This window comes from Arachis stenosperma, chromosome 1 (assembly GCF_014773155.1).
Source record: "Arachis stenosperma cultivar V10309 chromosome 1, arast.V10309.gnm1.PFL2, whole genome shotgun sequence".
Lineage (NCBI taxonomy): Eukaryota > Viridiplantae > Streptophyta > Magnoliopsida > Fabales > Fabaceae > Arachis > Arachis stenosperma.
In genome coordinates, this window is record NC_080377.1 from 56781891 (window position 1) to 56787890 (window position 6000).

Genomic DNA, 6000 nt, shown 5'->3' on the forward strand with positions numbered 1-6000 from the left:
GGCTGATAGAAAACGAAACCCTAACCATTAAATTGGGGTTTAATTTGTGTTAAAATAAAGTAGAAAAGATCAGGTTTTAGTGGCTGCTAATTTATTATGAATTATGGTAAAAATCGGTGACTGAAAAGATTAAAAACGGGTGAAAACAAAGAAAGGATCTGAAGAATTTACGAAGAACATGAAAAACACTTTGAGTGTGGTGAAGAAAACTGAAGAACACATTTTTTATCCATAAAAGGGCAAGGAAGTAAATATTTTGTGATTTCTAAAAGTTAGGGTGGTTAAAGTAGAAATATTAAAAGTTACGGGTTGTTAAAAGTGAATTTATATGACTTTTAGGGTAAGAAAGGGTAAGTCTCAGAAATTTAATTTTAAAATAATAAATAATAATAAAATATTAAATAATAATATTTAATTAAAAATAATATTTTAATAAAAATAATAAAATAATGCGAAAAGGCAATTTTTCGTAAATGTTTTAGAAAGACAACTTTGAGCCGAGAATCTTATAATTACCTTCATAAAACACTTAGGGAGTGGTAATAACATATTAGTGAGGCAAAGACAAAGGAAAGATAAAAAGTTGAAGAAAAGATAAAAATCGAAGAAAAAGCCTGTAAAGTTTTAATGACAGAAAACAATAGAGATTAGTAAACGAACTAGGAGCAACATAGTTAGTTCCTAAGTTGCGCCTAAGGTTAGGTATAATATGAAAAGTTAAATTGTTTCAGTATAGATTTAATGAACCTATACTTGGGACAGGCTAACTATTCATACCGAAATTTATAGAAGCCATAAATACATACGTTAAACCGAGAAACCAGAGTAGAGTAAAGAGACTAAGATAAAAGAGTAACCAGAGCAGAGAAAAGAGTAATCAGAGCAGAGTATAGAGACAAAGAGAGAAGAGCAGTAAAACCCACAAACGGATAATTGGTTAAATACGGAAGTACCCACGAACTGAATGATCATTGGTCTCAGGGAAACCTATGAACTGTTAACTATTTTATATTCAGAAAGAACCCACGAATTGATAATCATGGATTACGGGAATAACCCATGAACTGAGGATCTCTGTTTTGTTGTGTATTGATCTTGGGGATAACCCACAAATTGAGGATCATATTTGTTGTGTATTAATCTCGGGGAAAACCTACAAAGTGAGGATCGTTGTTTTATTTGTGTGTTGATCTCGGGGACGCCCATGAATTGAGGATCACTATTTTCCCTTGTGCGTATATTATGGGGTCGAACTTTGCGCCGACTTTAGGTAGTCACGAAGGAGTGGTATTTTTTACCACCGCTACATATGCATGACGGACACAATGGAAAGCCATATCTAGGACTAGTTCCTAGGTAATATCGGGATGCAAGGTGTAAACTGACACGTGAGCTCATGGCCTTCATACGACAGACATGCATCATACTTGGTTGTGCATTTTCTCTGTTATGATTGTTGAATGAATGTATGCTTTGTTTGTTTGTATTCTATTCTCTGTATTTGTGTTTTATTTTCTTGTATTCTTTTGTTCGTGTTTTGCTTTCTATTTTCTCTATTTTCTCTATTTATCTGTTTCTTCTATTTACTGCTTCTTTGTATTTTGCTATTCATCTGCTAAACAACATAGAATTAATGAACTTAACTAATAACCCCTGCCCTACTAAGAATTCCCCAGTTCTTACCCCTTTCTCTCTCCCTTCTCCCTTTAGATGGAAGCATGAGTACCCTTCCGTAGTTTATTAACGATCGTTCGCAAAAAGAATTCTGCTCTAGGTAGTCTTCTGAGTCTAGGGTGAATCTCGTTTTATATTTATATGTATATACTGTGAGACCAGCCAATGTCTGCACCCCCGTTTGTATGTGAACTTTAACCTATATCCTGTGTACGAGACTCCTGTTATGTGACACTTGATGAGGTACCAGAGAGACATCATATGGCAATATCTGATTGTACAGAGGAGTAGTAGATGATGTTCCACCTTTTGATGACGTTTCACCTGACTTAAGTTTTGAAGACTTAGAAAGTACTTTTCCTCGCTTTAGTAGTTTAGAGGGACTAGGTGAGTATAGAGTCTAGGCTAGCCTGGGTGCCAGCTTAGGGACTTCTTGAATAGATCAGGGCCTGGGATGTTGTATTATATATATTATTTAGCTATATCTAGGGGTATTCTAACTAAAAGGCTATACTCTAATAAAGGCTAGATCACTAAATATTGTCAACTGCTTGATATGTATTTATGTGTGGTTGTTTATAACTATTTTATCTTTTATTATTTGTGAATTGATTATGAATGATTCTATTTATTAATCCAAATGTTTTCAAAAAAAAGTACCTCACAAAATAACTACGCTTTAACAATGAATCAGGATCATATAATAAATGATAGATAATAATTAGGAAGACAAGTTGGTAGCGCTCAATTTCTAGTATAATCATGATGTACTAGAAATTGGGTCGTTACACTTGCTTCTTGCTCAACTTTTCCTAAATCTTCAACCATTTCTTCATCTTCAAGGATCTCCAGTTCCTCCACTTGTTGCAATACATATGTCCCTTTCTCATTCTCCAATTGAGATTCTAACATCTCTTTTATACTCCGCTCTTCAGTTGATTCTCCACATTCGGCAATGAAAGTGCATTGATTGTATGAACACGATGAGGTTAAACAAGCTAAGGTTTCTGGTAAGGAACCCATGAAAGCATTGTACCTCTCTTGGGATTCTTGGAGGAAACTTGCTGAAGATTGGAAAGGTTCTTCCATGGAACGTTGTAGTGAAAACGATGGTTGATAGTGTTGTGGTTAGCCATCATATATAGGAGGTAATGGTTCAGGAAGGTTGTGGGAGTAATGCTGTTGGAGTAGTGGTGGTTCAATAGGTGCTCATTCATAATGGTCACAAGGGTGTGCATACAGAGGATGTGGATTAGGATCATATTAAGGTGTTTGGAAGAAATGGGATATGGATTGAGAGTATGGTAGTTGAGGGCTATGTCGAGAGTATGGTGCATGGAAGGATGGTGGTCGAAAAGCATAATCATAACAAGAACCACCATATCCATTAGATTGATATGCACTATAAGAGGGGTTACGATAATAGTAGCATGGTGGAAAAGGTTTCCATGAGGATTGTTGATGCGTAAGCATCTTTCCTATCTTTTCCTAGTGAGTTTGCATTTAATTTGTTGAGTTTAATCGAGAATTAATTATCTTTTAGGCACTATGGATGCTACTTTGAGTCGTGTGTAATTCTGTTTATTTTAGGTAGCATTCAGATGGATTTGATGAAGTTTCTGCAGAAAAAGAGATGAAGGCGAATGATGCTGTCAACCCTGACCTCTCTGCACTTAAACCTGAATAACTCGAGTTACGGAGGTTCAATGGACGTGATTTTAGTGGCGTTGGAAAGCTAACTTCCAGAGCTTTCCAATGATATATAATAGCCCACACTTCTTTTCAACCAATTCTGCCAAGGCTGCGCCTAACTTGAGAAATCTCAAGTTAGGCGCAAGACACAACAACAACATGCAAGTTATGGCGACTCATGACAAGTAAGGCGCAGCAAAGAAGGCCCCTTGTACCAAGTAAGGCGCAGCCTCCATCCCTACAATCAAGTAAGGCGCCAATGCCCTCCTCTCAGCTAAGCAAGGCACAAGGCCTTGTTACTTAATCCAAGTAAGGCGCAGCAGTGAAGGGCAAGATCAAGTTAGGCGCGGCCCCCCATGAACCATTCCAGTAAGGCATGGTCCACCCATGAATCAAGCAAGTAAGGCGTGCTCTTCAGTTCAAGTTAGGTGCCTTGTGTGGTGAACAACATGAAGTTAGGCGTGGATCCTAGTGAAGCCAAGTGGTCCCCACGTTACAAGAGGCGGATTATTTAATTAATTCTGATTTAAACTTTATTTTTATTTTAAAATAGAAAAAGATATTATTTTAGTTTTAGAAAATAGATTTTAATTTAATTAGGATTAGATATAAAAGGAAAAAAACTTCTATTCCATTATTCCATCTCATTCTGTAAATTACAGTTTACCTGAATCCTAGTTTTTCTCTGAACCATGAGCAACTAAACCTCCACTGTTAAGGTTAGGAGCTCTGTCTATTGTATGGATTGATTCCATTGTTTTTGTCTATTTTCATTCATGTACTGATTTATAATTCAAGAATTATTTTCGTTCTTTATTTTATGAATTTGGGTGGAACGGAAGTATGACCCTCTTTCTAATTGAGTTCTTGTATAACTTGGAAAAACTCTTTACTTGAACAACAGCTTGAAAACATATTCTCCTAAATTTATAATTTATCTGGATTTAACGGGATACGTGACATATAATCCCCTTATGTTTGGGTAATTAGGATTTCTGTGGCATATAACTAGAATTGAACTTCACCCTCTAATTGGAATTAATTGACCAAGGAATTGGCGATTGATGAATTTTAGAGGAGACTAAAAAGGTCTAAGGAATTAGGGTTTAGTCATATATAGTTTGCCAGGAATTAAATCTTGCATGATTAAAATAAATTAATAAGAAAAGTCAATCCGGAAAAAAGATAACTCTGAAGCCTTAACTGCCTTCTCCATATTGTATTCCAACTTATTTATTCCCTGTCTTCTGATATTCTGAGTTTCCTGTTTAATACCTTTTAGAACTCTCAAACACTATTTTCTGTTTGTCTAACTAAGTAAATTAATCAACCATTGTTGCTTAGTCTATCAATCCTCGTGGGATCGACCCTTATTCACCTGAGGTACTACTTGGTACGACCCGGTGCACTTGCCGGTCAGTTTGTGGTTGTAAATTCCGCACCAAATTTTTGGCGCCGTTACCGAGAATTGTTTGTGATTGACAACTACCAGTTATTTAATTATTTAGATTAGATAATTTTTTCTTTTAATTAGCTTTTTTTAGTATTATTCATTTTTATTTTTCCTTTTTTTGTCTCTTTCTTTTCGTTCACTCCCCCTGTCTTCTTTTTATTTTTCCTTTTAATTTTCGTTTTCTTTTTGCTTTCCTTTTAATTTTCAGTTTCTTAAAATTATTTAGTCCATCTTGTTTATTTTATTTTTCGTATATCTTCATTGTTTTTTTATTTTGTTTTATTTTACTTCATTTTATCCTTTGCATTATTTTTTTATTTTATTAGTTTCAATTTTTTTTGCTTTAATTTTTGAATTTTGCATCAATTCTTTTTTTCTTAATTTCTGAAATTAAGTTTGGTGTTCCCTAATTAGTTTTATTTTAATTTTTCTTATTTAATTTTCCTAATAATTTCAAAAAAAATTTAGTCTTAATTTTAATAGTAATTTTCGAATTTTAGTGTTTGTTTGTTTTATTCAATACTTTTATCTCTTTACACAGATTACCTCACTGGGAATTCTCTGCACTCTGACGTAGAGAGTTCCATCTTTTCTTGTCTTTTGTCTGTGTATGCACAGGAACAGAGACAAGGAACCTCTCTTAAACTTTGATCTGAACCTGAAAGGGCTTTCAGACGATGTTTGCAATAAGCAAGACTTTACAAGGTTGTAGAATCCACTATGGATCCTAACAATGCTACTAATGCCAATGTGGCAAATCTGAATGGGAATGAGTAACAAAAGGAGAGTGCTTGGCTCTTACTCTACTCCTACTGCAGATCATTATGAAAAAAGCATTGTGGTGCCTCCTATAGCTGCGAACAACTTTGAGTTGAAGCCACAATTGGTCACCCTGGTGCAACAAAACTGCCAGTATCATGGTCTTTTCCATGAAGACCCAAATCAATTTATTTCTAATTTTCTGCAGATTTGTGATACTGTGAAGATAAATGGAGTAAACCATGAGGTGTACAAACTTATGCTCTTCTCGTTTGCTTTGAGGGATGGAGTAAAGCTATAGCTAGATTCCCAACCCAAGGAGAGTTTGGATACCTAGGACAAGGTTGTTACTGAGTTTCTTACTAAATTTTTCTCACCAAAAAAGCTAACAAAGCTTAGGGTGGAGGTTCAGACCTTCAGGC